The following is a 16,416-nucleotide window of genomic DNA, read 5'->3' as shown; positions in this document are numbered from 1 at the left end:
TTGCTGCAGTAGTTTATTCCTGTAATCCTTATGTGAAGTTTTGATTGCAGATTAATACAATACCAGTGAGGCTTCGTTGCTTGTAGTGCTGATGTAAGATAAAGTGACTCGTTCAAAGTTACAGCAAATCTGTGGTCAAGAATGTTTCCTTACTTGGAGAGTGGTGAGGCCCTGGCACTGCTACCCAAGGAACTGTGAGTCTCCCATCCCTGGAGGTGCTCAGGTCCAGGCTGGATGGAGCCCTGGGCAGCCTGAGCTGGTGGTGGGCAGCCAGCCCATGGTGGGGGGTTGAAACGCAATGATCTTTAAGGTCCCTTCCAACCTACACCATTCTATGATTCATGATTCTATGATGCTCTGTGATTTCCCATATTTCCAAGTAGTGGCTTTTGGCTTCAGCTCAGCCAAAGGCCTGTAAAAGGGAGGTGAGGATGGAAGGAATTGTTTACACTCAGCTGGAATGACGTGGGAGGATGCAAATGGGAAATAATGCAACTTCCCGCCCTCTAGATGTCAAATAAAATCTATTCCCTGTTTGAGCAGAGGTTTCCAGACCACAGTCAACACAGATGAAGTTTTTGTATGAATGAAACTCTTTCATCATGTCTGCTTGAAACAAGTGGTAAGAAGTTGCTGCGGGTCATGGTGACATGCTCTCCTGAACACCAGCAATACAGAACCCAACCTTAAGATTAGTAAAATTGACATTCAAATAGAAAGATTTTGCAAAAACCTTATTTTTCCACCATTTTTTCCTCAGTCTTCTGTGCATATTTGTATCCTTAAAGACCACAATGGGCAATGGTCCCAAAGCCAAATAATTTGCAATTCAGGATATACAAGCTCAGTCCCTAAAGCAAGAGGTGAAGAGTAGTCTAAGTCAAGGAGTGTCACCAATGCTCTTTCCAGCCCTTACCTTTTAGTCTAGCAGTGGTTCACAGCACCCCCACTGTGCTGAGGAAAAGCTGAATCAAGATTCCTATCCATATGCTCATCTTCCCATATCTGTGAGTACTTCCACCCCCTTGACTCTCATCATACATAGCAATGTGGCAGTGTGACTCTGACCTAGGGCTGGGGCAGTGACTGACAGTATCAGAAATTTCTGTGATCAGAAACCTTTTGTGCCTTCTCTTCCACTGCAATAAATGAATGTATACCTGGCTGCATTATTTGATGTCAAGTACTAGATGCTGAGGAAGTTTGACCACCTACTTACTAGGTCCATATCCTCTCCCATTCATGGCCAGGTTGGAAGGGGCACACAGGGATAGGAGGTTGACTTGATAAAGTTCTTCCTCACTCTTACATTAAGAGACAGCTTGTATAAACTACACAATTGTCTTTCTGGTGGTGTCAAAACAGTAGTGTGAACTGGAATTTGAAGACAAGCCCAACCAATGAGAACGCTGTCTGAAGCTGGTTCCGACCTCTCCAGCCAGATGCCTCCAGATGTCAGGAATGACTTGCTTTGTTTTATGTGAGAGGTAGGAGACAACTACAAGCTGGAGTAATTGTGAAATTCCATATGGCAAAGCATCTTGTTTGAAAGGGCATCAAAAGAAAAAGATAAAAAATTCAGAACCGTGTGGAAGAAAAGGCAAACAGCTACTTGGAGCAGATCTGGCTCTAGGGGAGCTGGGCTGAGCCCCGGTCCTGCTCAGACTGAGGATTTTGTCCCAGATCCTTTTGTCTCGCTGCCAGCTGCCTACCACCCCCAGTGCTCTCCAAATGGCTCTGCTTGTTTGCTATCATCCACGCACCTTTTTGCATATGTTGTTGTTGTGGGTCTTTTGCTCTTTTTCAGCGCTGTGTGGCAGTTGTCTGCTCTAGGCTGAAGAGCATCTTGATGTGAATGGGAAGCCAGAAGTTTTGACGCGTCATGAACGCTGACTGAAAGAGAGCTGAATCAATAAGAGCAAAATGTGGAACAGAAGAGCTTCATCACGCACACATACAAACCACTTTTCATCCCCCTCTAATAACTGAGGTTTCTCTCTGGTCTCTCTTAGGAGTATGAGGCATTAAGCATATCAGAGCAGCTATCAAATGTCCAGCTAGCACAGGAGTTTTCTCAAAAAGTGGCTGAGGGTAGTTGTCAGTGAATTAACGAGAGGGAGACAGGTATGCAGTGACAATCTCCCAGCCACCAGGGATCAATGAGCTACATCCCTTGCTAGCCTGTGACCAGCCACCTACCTTCAAGAGATGCCCAATCTGTGCTTTTGGTGACTTACCCAGAAGAGGAAAGGTCCTCAGAGAGCCCAAGGGCAACATCCTCATCCTCAGTAGTGCTGGATCCCTGCTAAAGGAGTCCTATTAGTTGGTTGAACATCATCATAGTTTATCATAGTACACATAGGAAGGGGTCATTAAGTTGCTGCCAGCTCTCCAGGGACCATGTCTACCTACTCACTTCTACCACTGAAGTGGAAACTCTCCCACGTAGGAAAAATTTTTACAGGATGTTTATAAAGGACATAGCACATGATAATACACAAGTACAAGGCACTGTGGCTTCTGCTTTCAAGCCCTGGACTGATCTAAGCCATCTACAGTGGTCTCCACTCCTGATTTCCCTGGGACATGCTTTTGGGTAGCTGGGTGTTTGCTTCACACGACTTGCCTGAGTAGCAGGACTATCAGGATGCTCTTCCAGAGACGCTCTGACTGTGGGTCTCTACGTTTTCCTATTTCACAGGAATGCATCCCGCTGGCAGGTAGCCATGCCTCAGCTCCTTTCTTGAGCTGCCGCAGCTCAGAAATCTGTACCAGAGCCTGAAGGGAGATGGGGAGCTCTGCATATCCTCCAGTCCAGACTGTTACTGCTGCAGTGGCAGCGTGCAGTGTGTGCCCTGATATCAATGTGATGAATGTTGTGCTGACTTCGACACTGTGTGTGCCTGTGTACTGAATATTGTCTGCTGGAAAGTAAATAACAGCAGATGAGCAAATGGGGCTGTGAAGACATTTCAATGTCCATAATGTTTCCATCCACAAAATGCAGCAGTTATGCATCATTTTAATGGTAGGAATAGATAAGCAGTCAGCTATCCATATCTGGGAAATCAAAAAGGAAAGCAACATTAGAGGAAATAGATAGGCAGTGGGTGTTCAAGGGCAATGAGTCATCCTTGCCACAAATAAGGCTTAGAATGAGGAATACTAATAATTAGGAAACATATTTCAAAAGTTCAGTTCTTTCCTCCTTTCCCAAATTATCTTACATGCCCTGGGGATATTTCGGAATGACAATGCCTGTATTAGGAGGCAGACATGAGGAAAATTACTATGGGAAGAAATGACCAAATAATATAGAAGAATAAAATTAAGCTGTAGAACTTCTTTTTCCTGAAACTCAGACTGCTCCCACAGGTGAAACTGGCATGATGGAGATCAACCTGTAAGAATAAACATATGCGAGGCAATGCCAGTGTCCACTGACTTCTGTGCTTACAGGAGACATCACCAGCTCCTCCTTATCCCCTTCTCCATTATACTCATTCTCTTGAGCTTGCATTGCTCTGGTATCAGTGGATAAAGTGAATCCAGTGGGTGAAGCTGGGAGGAAATCATGTGCCTCCCATTTTGGTACTCTCTTTCCCAGTGGTGGGACTACTCAAAGCTCATTTCATCTGCTTTGCTGGAGCTGCCTGGAGTGGGATGCAAAATGGATTTCAATCTTGTGTCAGACTACTTTTAACCCTAGCCAAAATCCTGGACTGTCTGAACTTGAAATTTCCAAAGAGCAGATCAGGATAAAGAATGTCAATTGTACTTTAACTCTTGGTGTTTAGGGATGCTCCATCCCTGAAGGTGGTCAAGGCCAGGCTAGATGGGGCCCTGGGCAGCCTGATCTGAGAGGGGGGGGGCTTTAAGATCCCTTCCAACCTAAGCCATTCTATGATTCTATGATTCTATTCCAGCTTCCTGGAGGCTGGAAACAGGATAAATGACAGTTCTGTCTTCAGTTATTAGGATTTCAAGGGAAGAAGTCTCTTTGGACCTTCAACATCTCTGAGCGTGACACAGTTAACAAGTATTTCTAAAAGCTCTGAATCACAGTCAGATGTCTGGACCTGTGCTGGCTAGAGGCTAATCACTTTCTGAACTGGAATAAACCCTAAACCAGCAAACGTAAGTCCTAGTGAAACAGCAGGGCTGCAGTATCATCTCCCTTCATTTCCCTTCTTCCCTCGGTTGCAGAGCTCTCATTGCAGCAGCCCGAATTCAAACACTGACAAATGTCACTGCTGACACTGCTATGGAGGGTGCACACCATCATTATAATCTGTATGCATTTAGCCATCCCAGCATGATAAGAGAATGATTAGGAGAATAGTTAGAGAGTAAATTAAAAACTCCCAGCAGTTTTCTGTGTGAACTACTAACTTACAGGCATATTTTTTTCACAGCATTACTGAAAAATGCCATTAGTTATACCTGTGACTACATGTTAGATTTAAACCCCTGGTGAGAATTTTTATTAACATACAAATATGTTAGGGCTCTTATGCTGCTTAAAATGTAATTAACCATCTTCTGAAGATTAAGAGTACATAATCATAAAAGAACTGCACTCTTGTGCATTTAATTCTTCTAATCTGCTTTATGTTGATGTTAGTGTGGAAGAATAATTGCTAGTTTGCCTTAATAGTTTGGGTTTGTGCTATAGAAAGAAATTGTTAATGAATGTATTTCTAAATTTCAGATTTGGTGGGTTTGCGTTGATGGAAGACGATAAAGTGCAAACTGAGAATAGGAAAACTTGCTGCTTTTATCCTGCTGCTGCTGCAAATGCCCAGCAGTGGAAAAGCTATATTTCAGCTTCAAAAAAGAGAACGGGATCAGCATATCCAGTGAATGACAAAGGTATGAGCAGTAAACTCCAAGTAACGGCTTTAAGCACCAATTTAAACACATAAGGTGTCAACCAAGCCATGTGGGGATCCAGCAAGGCTTTTCAAGAAGACTGTGGAAGCTGAGCACTCATTACAGGTGAGAGAGGAAGACTTTTGATTTGAAATGAGCTTGTGAAATGCACTTAAAAAAAAAAAAATCGATGTCTTATGTTTTCTTTAGAACATACTATTGGAGTTGGCCATCCTTCAGGACTGCCACAGTCATAATACAATGGCCATCACGTTTAACTGAAAAGAGGTTAAAACCCTCAGGGATGCAGACTGCTGCTCTTTAGGGGTATTTCCTTCCTAGCAACATGATCAATAAACCATTAGGTAACTCTGATGACTGTGCAGAAATCAGCTTTTTTCCTCCTCCTCTCTCCCAGCATTGCTTCCTGAATGCTAAGAAGAAGCTAAGGAAGAACAGTGAATGCTGCGGATTGAAGGCATCTGTGACTGGTCACATGAATTCACTGCCGCTGTGCAGTGTGGGCAGTCAGATCACAGGGGAGCACGTGGGGCAGGAACACCCATGGAAATCATGGACAAAAAAAGCCCACAATGCTCCTACTGCAATGAAGGGGATGGAGGCTGGCTGTTGCTCCTTGAAGACCACCAGAGCAGGGAGCTTCCTCCTCGCTTGATGTGTATAAGAGCTCTGTGAAGCACTGGGAGAAAACCAGCCTCCAAGACCAACTTCAGTAGTTGGAAAAGAATTGGAAAAGAATTCCCTATGTATTTTTTCTTCTACAACTCATGAATTTCAGTGAAGTCCCTCAATACACAGCTCTCTGTGGGGTCATAGCGCCTTGTGGCAGGCAGCTGTGTCCAGTTGGGACTCAGTTCTAGGGGGCAGCGGTGACAGTGTGACCGCAGGGAGCAGCGGTATGCAGCCTGAGAAGGGCTCCTCGGCTGCCTTCTGCTTGTTTTCATTACTTCCAAATGAATGCACAGCCTTTATTGAAAGTCGCTTGTTTTCAGTGCAGCTTCCTTTTGAGGCAGGTGTGACAGACAGCATTGCTCTGGGCCTTTCACCATGCTCAGCTCTCCAGGCCTCCGGCTGCAGCTTTCTCAAGTCAAAAACCACAAAGACAACATAGATGTTCCCATGGGCTTTCTGTATCCGAGGAGGGTCAGCTGGGGGTTAGGGAAAGGCTGTGCCCAGAGGGCGGTGGGCACAGAACAGGCAGCCCAGAGCAATGGGTACAGCATCAGTGCTGGAGCTCAGGGAGCACTGGGACACTGCTCTCAGACATATGGTATGTGGGGCTGAAGGGCACTGCCAGCTCAGAGCAGGCTGCAGCCCTGTGCCTGTTGTGGCTTGACTTGACGTATTCCAGAGAGGCATAAATACAGGTTAAGCATTAAAATCCTACTGAAATCGCACAGAAGTTGAGTGCTCAATTCTCTCAGGATTTTTTGGGCAGGTGGAATACATATATCTAAGCCAATGAAAAGGACATCAGGCTCCCGACCCTAGCTCTACTTAAGGACTGTTAGTGCAAATGACCTTGTATAAAGTGGCATTGAGAACCTGATTAATTCTGCTTGCCATTCAAGCTTGCATTAAATAAGACGTGTAACTTCAGACAGAAAGCCAGCCATTCTTCTGTTCTAACAGTCTGCTGTCAACACAGGACAATAAAATATGAATATTTTAGATTCATAGTGCAGACAAATAGGAAATAGGAGCTGTATTGTGCTTCACATGCATGGCTAGCTCAGTAATGCTAATGTGATTATCTCATTGAACTTTTGTGCCATCGCTTAAGGGCAGCTTTGTCTTGCTTAGCTGGGATGTACATATTTGTTTCTTCCATGCATAGCTCCATAGTCTTTTTTAAGCTTGTGGAAATGGGAAAATCTGATTTTCCTCCTCAGCCACAGGGTAGCATCATTCCTTGGCATTGCTTGGACCGGTATGTCTTAAGTGAAATTTTTACAGGTTCCTACCAAAATATTTTAATGTCTGCAGCTTGATTCCCAGATAGAAACATGGGAAAATCACACCAGCATTTAGAATACAAATTATAGTGTGGTTGGTTCACTCTCTGTAACAGAGAGACAAGGAGGATAATCAGAACATGACATATTCTGATTCAGTCCTCTTCCTAAGCAGAAAAAAAAGTTTTCGGGATTAGTGGGGTTTGGTCTAGATGGGCTGCCATTTGGTTATTCAGCTGTGAGATTCATTACCTGGGCAGCCTGGCTTTGCCAGCCCTGGCAGCATAGCAATAGCATGCACCTGATGTGGGGTGGCAAAAAAGCTGGCTAAATTCAACTCTGATGAAAACATCTTGCCACACTGACCCAAAAACATGAATCTGAGTACTCTGTTCTCTTTTTAATATCTAAATTCTTTTTATTTTCTCTGTGCTGGATTTGTTTTATATTTCCTTTTTAAGTTAGCACTTTGTGTGGGGCTGGATGATACCAGTTTTGATGGAAAGCAGATTGAGCCTTGAAGACCTTCACCTCTGCATTATAGCTCTGCTCCCTCCACGCCACACTGATATCCGTCCATTTACATGAGTACTGGACAGGACTTAGGAATCAGCCCTGGCTTGGCCAGTTTTATTGGGTTTACGTGGCAATGTTTTGGTAGCAGGAGGCTGCAGGTGTGGCTTGTGTGACTGAGCCGAGATCTGCCCCATGTTAGATCAAAGCCAGTTCCAACCATCTCTAAAAGTGACTGACTGCTGCCCACAGCTGAGCCAATCAGTGATGCTGGTGGCACCTCAGCGATAGCAGACTTGAGAAAGGGTAAAATACGTTCTGCAGCAGTTGTGAGAGAGGGGAATGAGAAAATGTGAGAGAAAACTCTTCAGACGCCAAGGTTAGTGAAGAAGGAGGGGGAAGAGGTGCTCTAGGCACTGGAGCACGCATTTCCTGACAGCCCATGAAGAGGACCGTGGTGATGGAAGCAAACCATGGAGGAACCCATGCACAGCAGGTGGATATCCTGAAGGACCCCGAACTTTGGAAGAGCGAACTTTAAGCTGTTCAATGGACTGTTGGCCCAGTTCCCCCAGGGAGCTGTCTTTAAAAACAAAGATGTTGAAGAGAGCTGGCTACTCTTCAAGGATGCTTTCCTGAGAGCACAAGAACTCTCTGTACCTCTGAACAAGAAAGCGGGCAGAGGAGGTAGGAAGCCGGCGTGGCTCAGTAAGGACCTGCTGGGCATGCTGAGGGCAAAGAAAGGTGCGTACAAGCTCTGCAAACAAGGCCGTGCCACCTGGGAAGAATACAGGGATGCTGTCTGGACTTGCAGACGTGGGATCAGGAAAGCCAAGGCGCAGGTGGAACTGAACTTGGCGAGGGACGTGAAAAACTATAGGAAGAGTTTCTACAGGTACACTGGCCAGAAGAGACAGGCCAAAGCGAGTGTACCTCCTTTGGTAAATGTAAAAGCAGAACTGGCTTCAACGGACGGAGAGAAGGCTGAGGTACTGAATGATTTCTTTTCTTCGGTCTTCACTGGCGGCCACGATTCCAGTACTTCTCACATCCCCGAGCCCTGCATCCCTACACCTCTGGGTGGGGACCAGGGTGGTAAATCCCCTCCCGCTGTGAGGACAGAGCAGGTCCGAGATCGCCTCATGAGACTCATGAATGTGTACAAGTCTATGGGGACAGATGGCATGCATCCCAGGGTTCTGAAGGAGCTGGCTGAGGTGATTGCTGAGCCACACTCCATCATATTTGAAAAGTCATGGCTGTCAGGTGAGGTCCCGGATGACTGGAGGAAGGATCACGTCACTCCCATTTACAAGAAAGGGAGCAAGGAGGACCCCGGGAACTACAGGCTGGTGAGTCTCACCTCTGTGCCTGGGAAGATCATGGAACAGATCATCCTGGATGACATGCTTGATCACATGAGGAATGAGCATGTGATCTGAGAGAGCCAGCATGGCTTCACCAGGGGAAGGTCATGCTTGACCAATCTGGTGGCCTTCTATGATGGAGTGATGGCATCGGTGGACAAGGGAAAGGCAACCGATGTCATTTACCTGGACTTGAGCAAGGCCTTTGACATGGCTCCCTACCACATCCTTATCTCCAAATTGGAGGAATGTGATTTGATGGGTGGACCACTCGATGGATAAGAAACTGGTTGAAAGGCCACAGACAGAGGGTGGTCATCAATGGCTCTATGTCCAGGTGGAGGCTGGTAACGAGTGGCATCCCCCAGGGGTCTGTCTTGGGACTGGTGCTCTTTAACATCTTTATCAATGACATCGATGATGGGATTGAGTGCACCCTCAGCAAGTTTGCTGATGACACCAAGCTGAGTGATGCAGTCGACACAGTGGAAGGAAGGGATGCCATTCAGAGGGACCTCGACAGACTTGAAAGGTGGGTCCAGGTGAACCTGATGAGGTTCAACACGGCAAAGTGCAAAGTTTTGCACTTGGACCGGAGGAATCCCAGGCATCCCTACAGACTGGAAGGAGCGGTCCTTGAGAGCAGCCCTGCGGAGAAGGACCTGGGGGTCTTGATAGATGAAAAACTTAACATGAGCCAGCAGTGTGCCCTTGCAGCTCGGAAAGCAAATGGTATCCTGGGCTCCATCACAAGAGGGGTGGCCAGCAGGGACAGGGAGGTGATTGTTCCCCTCTACTCTGCTCTTGTGAGGCCCCATCTGGAGTACTGTGTCCAGGTCTGGAGCCCCCAGTACAAGAAAGACAGGGAGCTGTTGGAGAGGGTCCAGAGGAGAGCCACGAAGATGATCAGGGGACTGGAGCACCTCCTCTATGAAGACAGGCTGAAGGAGCTGGGCTTGTTCAGCCTGGAGAAAAGAAGGCTGCGGTGACCTCATTGCAGCCTTTCAATACCTAAAGGGAGCCTACAAGCAGGAGGGGAATCAACTCTTTGAAAGGGTAGATAACTTCAGGACAAGGGGAAATGGTTTTAAGTTGAGGGAGGGAAGATTTAGATTGGATTTCAGGGGGAAGTTCTTTACTATGAGAGTGGTGAGGTACTGGAACAGGCTGCCCAGAGAGGATGCCCCATCCCTGGAAGTGTTCAAGGCCAGATTGGATGGCGCCCTGGGCAGCCTGGTCTAGTATTAAATGTGGAGGTTGGTGGCCCTGCATGTGGCAGGGGGGTTGGAGATTCATGATCCTTGAGGTGCCTTCCAACCTTGGCCATTCTGTGATTCTGTGGAAGCTGAAGCCAGTCAACACAGGAACAGGCTGGAGCTGTAGCCATGGAGAAGGGACCATGATGGAGCAGTCCCCTGTTTATGGATGGTACCTTGCACAGAGGACTGTGCTGTAGCAGTTCTTGAAGGATTGCTTCCCATGGGAAGGACCCCATGCTGGAGCAGGGAAAGAGTATGAGGAGGAAGATGTGGATTGTTGGAGCTGGCAGCAATGCTCATTCTCCATCCTCTGTGCTGCTCCTTCACCCTGGTGTGGTCATGTCCAAAGGCAAATAATGGCTGTGCATCCAGCCTCTGTCCTTTCTTCCCTTAGAGTATTTACAAGCAGATTTAACAATTCCTCATTGACTGAAAGGGTTCAATATGCTAGTGAAACTTAAAAATTCAAATGACCATTAATGATTTTAATGAACTTTGTCATAAAATGTAACTATAAAGCATGCCCAGTAAAAAAAAAAAAGACCTTTCACAACGAGAAGTAAAAAGTAACCTTTAAAAATTCTTATGAAATGTATGATGAAACTTAGAGACGTTCCCTCAGTGTTCATTAGCATAGATGTAGAGATGTAGAAATTATAAAGACCATTGTAGCTCAGGGATTTAGTGCAGGTAATAAGACAAAAAGAATGGGCACAGTCTCCTTTCAATAGAATTGGTATGATAACAGCTCAAGTCCCATCTGAGCAGGGATCAAATCAAGATGTACAGTTCTGTACATAAGTGAACCCAAAGCTATGTTAGATGCTCAGCATGCAAAGAAGGGTTCAGGCTATGTTAGAGAGTCTTAAGAAGTATTTGGCAGCTTGCTGGGGAGGGGGAAAGGGATGCAGAACAGATGTTCTGAAGATCCCTCTGGTCTTAACATCTGCTCCATAGTTCTTGCAACTGGGAGGGTCTGGATTTGATGACCAGTTTCACATTCCTAAAATGGCCATAATCTCTGCCCTGAAGCCCTCTGAGCCAAAGCAAAGGATGAGTAAATGTATACTTACATTGACTTCTGGCCAATGATTTCAACTTGCTGAAGTCAATGGGACTTTGACACATGATGGGAGATAATCAGGTGCTTAACTGGTTTCCTCATTAGTGATGAATTGGTCATTTACTTTAGAGGACATAACATAACCACTGAGAGCATAGCAAATTCTTCATGTTAAATTGGCCTCTATGGAGCTCTATGGACGTGAGTGAGTGTGTGTAGATGTGTTCAGGGGGCAGAAGGTTGTTCTTTTTCTCTCTGGTTTTATCCTTTTCCTCTCCACTTTTTATAGTATCCTCTTCATATGTTATTTGTTGTTCTCTCCCCTCTTCCTCAGAGTTTTTGTTTCATGTTCTTTTTCACAGCATTTTAGCCAAAGTATCTTTAAAATCATTACAGTCTCTATGTTTAAAGACTGGCCCCACCTCAAGGAAATCTAAAATGCTGTGTCTCAGATTCCTTATAAATGTGGAGGGGGGAAAAATGTAACTTTCTCATTTCCCTAGCACCTTTTGGTTCTCTCAGCTAGTCTTCCACTCTAATGGTTTTTGTTTTTAATATTACTATAATTTTGGAGATACCAGTTACTTCCACTTTATAGATCAGAATTTCTGCACTATGAAACTTAAGTGCATAGCCATGCTTTTCTTAGAGAGGCCATATTTGTCAAGGATTTCCCAAGCCCAAATATGATATAATGAGTCTAAAACTTCTGGGATGCATCAGGTATCCTCTCGATACACAGATCAACTGCACATAAAATGAACAATAGGTCAAAATTTTCTCAGTAAGTGTATGCTAATTGCTTATGCAATGCAGCAGACAGTGAAATGTTTGGAAGCTATCACTCCTCTCACCTGTGAGAAGCCTGGAGACCTTAGCCTAATGTGTAATAGCCAAGAACTGCCTGGATGGAAGAGAGGACACAGCAAAACCTACTTGGCCCAAGTGAGAGCGCAACATTTCCAGATATGTCTGTGTGATAGTTTGATGTATGTGAGGCAAAAAAGGGCTCAGAGCAGAGAAGATATTTTCAAGGTATATTGTGCGCTGAGAGTAAATAACCATATGGAGGAAAGCCCCATGGGATTTCTCTCTTTTTTTCCCCCTGAAGCTGGAATACTGACAAAGGAAACCCAGCAGATTTGGGCATTCCTGCACACTTTTGAGGTTCCAAAATAATGCACGTATCTCTCTGCTTCTGTTTGCTGACTCCTTGACATCAAGCAAGGCATTAAAATGTATGCTGGCAAGGATACAGGCAAGGATATAGGCATCTGAGAACTCTATCTGTCATAGAATCATAGAATTCTAGAATGGTTTGGGTTGGAAGGGACCTTTAAGGTCATCTAGATCCAACTTCCCTGCTAAAAGCCAGGGACACCTGTCTCTAGAGCTAGAGGGGTTTCTCACATCCCCATTCAGCCTGGCCAGGGATTGGGCAACCACAACATATGGCTCTTGACAAATGCTTTAGACTGCTTAACGCTGTAGGCAGCAAGATCCTGCATGGGAGGGTGGGCCATCATATTATTTTCCAATGGAAAGCTATGTTTTTTGGATGATTTATGCCTGAAACAATGCCAATCTATGTAAATATGTAACGTAGTTTGGATGTTAGAGCATGTGGGTGGTTATTGGCAGTGCAGGTTCACACAGAATCCCAGTATAGCTGTACATCAGAGGACTATTGCCTTTATCTGACAGCCCAAGGAAACAGCAATTACGATCAGATGGGGCCAACCAATGATTTGTCATAGTCTAGCTTTATGGTTATGTTAGTCATGCTGTCTTTTTCTTTGCAAACCACATGTTAAAATCACCTGTAGGCTAGCTCCTATGCAACTGTAATTCAGAAAATAATTAGGAGCAAGAAATGAAAGCAAATACATCTAATGAAACAACAGCTGGATTAATAGACCCATGTATTTGGAGCTCTTCTGAGCAGCCAGGAATTACCTGCTAGGGACACATTCCCATTCACTGCAACACACTGCTGGCAGTTCATGGCATGCAGTGTGCTAGATTCCTAAGACTCAATTTCTTCCTTGCTTTCTAACTGGAAAATCAAATCCTTCCCTGGACTCTGGCTGCAGCCACTACAGAGGGTAAACATACCACTGCCTTTCCAGCAGTGTCTCTTTCTAATGAGGACCAGCCCAAACTATTACACTAAGGCTCAGTGATGACAGCGACCTTTATGGCTTTGGCAGGACCACTAGAATTCAAGGTATTTTATCCAGCAATACCCCTCTTGTAGCAAGAAGTAGGAAAGTACAGGAGTGGAGAAACCAGTCATTTCTCAGTTTAAATGCTGTATTTTACAGCAGCCTAGAGGAATGTTTTGATCCTGACGCAACACTTAACTGACCTGAAACAGAAGCAGCTGTTTCTCTACTGTCTGAGTGCCTCAGCCTAGCAAAATGCAGAAGTGTGAAGTGAAGGTCTCTGCTGAGATATGTATAATTACAGATTTTGTGCATGTTAGGCACTCTCTATTTTACACCGTTCAATAGGCCTTGTCTGCAGCATAAAGTGGTATGGAAAATTACTGGCTTAAAAATGCATCTGCTAAGGCAGAGCTCGAGGTCTGCATCACAGGCATGCGTGGTCCCACTCTGCTTCAGAAACTAAGATCAGAAGTAATTCTTCTCTCCAGAACAGGGACCACAGAGCTCTGTGATGGGGAGGCAGAGTCAGGACAGAATCCAGATGTGCTGCAGAGGGGAACAGCTGTAGTGTGGTCTGACGGGCTCTGCACACTGTTCTGGGTATCGGCCAGGGAGCAAGGGAAGCTGCTTTGACCTCACCTCTTCCTCCCCACCCCTACAAAGCAGCATCTGGGTACTCCCCAGGCTGAGAGATGCTTGCAGCCAGGCTGTAAATGGAAAATGGGATGGGTATTTCAAGCCTGCTTCACAGTGTCACAGCTTTCTCATTGAGCTGAACCAAAGAAATCAAGAACAAAAACAGACCCAGTGGACTGCAGGATTTGTACTGCACTGCTCACCAATCAGAATGTCAGTGATGACAGGTGAAAACAGATAATAAATCCAATTGGCAAAGCTTGAGGCTGTTAATGCTGGCCCAAACCATTTGAGATTGGCATCCTAAAAGCTTTTCTTCGTACTGATTCCTAATGGCTAATGTACCAGAGGCTCTCCCTCTCCAATCACCTTGGTGTGCATCAGGCTGGCTTTCAATTTCCCTGTGTCCTCTGCACAGGAAAGAGAGAAGAAACTAAACAAGGGCATACAGTCCACTCACTAGAATATGCAAACAGGGGAACTTGGAGACCAGTCAGCTGGAGACTGGGCAGCCTTCTGAAACTGGGGTGGAACAGCAAGGAAGAGAGTCGTAAGACACTGTGATTTATATCACGTATTTGTCACACATCACTCTATATTAGCATACTACACACACATCCACAGCATATATGTTAGCTCATGTATTCTTGGCTGCTCAACAAGCTTCCAGCCATCGCTTTTGGTTGAGACATGGCAGATCAGTTACTTTTGCCCTTCTTATGATCCTGCATCAAGGAGAAACTAAAGCAATCTTGACTTTTTGCCACTAAATCTCATGTGCACTCTTAATAGGACAGTACAGTGATGCTGTTCCATTTTAGGGCCCTCTGCTCACAGTTGTTAGAATAATTATGCAGACTTCTTTTTTTTTTCCTACTGATGAACTGAGCTCTCAAACTATATTCCAGCTGGGAACATACAATTAATTGCCAAATGAAACTAAAGACTGCTTCCGTATGTCTTCTGATGCATGCCATACATACAGGTGTCTTTGCCTCAGATCCACACACCTTCTGTCTGGTGCTGAGAGGAAGAGAAAGCTCAGCCTGATGTCCATCCTGCAAACTCGTGAACATGGTCAGTCATTGATGAAGGTAACCGAAGTGCTCTGTGCTACTAAAACCCTCACCAGATCTGTGAAACAAAGGAAATGAATGGCTTCTTTATTAATATAATGAATAATAATGGCATAATAAATATCTGTGATCAAAATCCCCAGTATCACAGCCCCATCTAATGGACTGGCTGAAAGATATTGGAAGGAACTACAGAACAGAGTTTATGTGTTCTTTTGCAATATAAGTTATCGTGATAAACAGGACCCTGTGGTATATTAAACTCTTAATTATGGGCACAAGAGGCATTTTCTCTGAAAATTAAAAAGGTTGCAAAATGGCTGCAGCCTCTGGGAGGCAATTTGTAGAAGCAAAATGCAGCTCGGTGTTAGTGACTCCTTTATCTCCTGCCTTCAGTATCCTCTTGGCATGGATTAGCCTGGAGAGGGGAGTCTCCATATTTCTTCGTCGTGTTATCATTATGCCAGTGACTCTGGAAAGCCATAATCCTACAGAGCAGCACAGGCCCAAGGGAAAACACAATCAAATCACTGAGAGAAGAGAGATATCAGTTAATTCAGGCTTCATTTTCCATTGTTCATCTGAATCTTTTTTTAATTTAGGAAAATATGGCAGGCGATGTGTGGTTTGCAGAGAAATAGCTTGGCCTGCGCAGTGTCAGTAACACATCTACGTAAGCCTGTTTGAAACACTATTGTGCTGGCACCATCATGACTATAAGGCTTGTTACCCAACTTTCAGGTCTCTTGGCTGGACTAGGCTGCACAAAACACAGTTACATGCAGCTGGGTGCTGGAAGGAGGGGTTCCGTGAGGAGCCCCAGAGCTTCTGGAGGTAGTAAGAGAGACCTGTTCGAGTGCCTCATCACCCTACAGCAGATTTGGTGTACAAAGTCTGGTTGCCCAGAGTTGTGGGTGCCCCATCCCTGGAGGTGCCCAAGGCCAGGTTGCATGAGGTCCTGGGCAGCCTGAGCTGGTGGGGAGGGGGACAACCAGCCCAGAGCAGGGGTTGGGACTTTAAGAGCTTTAATGTCCCTTCTAATCCAAGTCATCCTGTGATTCTACGATTCTGTGTATAGAGTAACTAATTGTTTCTAGACATCTGCAAAGGTATTTTGGATCCTAGAAATTTTCTGAGATAACGTTGCTAGGAATATTTCACGCCTCTTCCTTAGAGCAGTTCTTTGCTCCTCCTACAGTGTCAATTAAAAAAGTATGTCTTGCCAGATGACTCAAAGCCCTAAGCCCCCAACACATTCACTAGTGCTCATTAACATGCTCCCAAAAACTGGAACAATTAAGCAGCAAAAGACCTTTGTAGGTGTTGTTGTCAGGACTGCCCACTTCTGTTCTCTTCTGAAGGTTTCCCAGCACTTTGCTCAGCTCATTAAATAGAGAGCTTGAGATCTATCTACTTTTTCCCTTGCGAGACTGAGTGCTCAGACACAAACAAGGTCTTTTTGTCCTGAATCAATAAATCAGCATCT

The sequence above is a fragment of the Phasianus colchicus genome, chromosome 5, assembly GCF_987193195.1.
Source record: "Phasianus colchicus chromosome 5, bPhaCol1.hap1.1, whole genome shotgun sequence".
Classification (NCBI taxonomy): Eukaryota; Metazoa; Chordata; class Aves; order Galliformes; family Phasianidae; genus Phasianus; species Phasianus colchicus.
The sequence above is the reverse complement of the archived record's forward strand: the minus strand, read 5'-3'. Positions refer to the sequence as shown.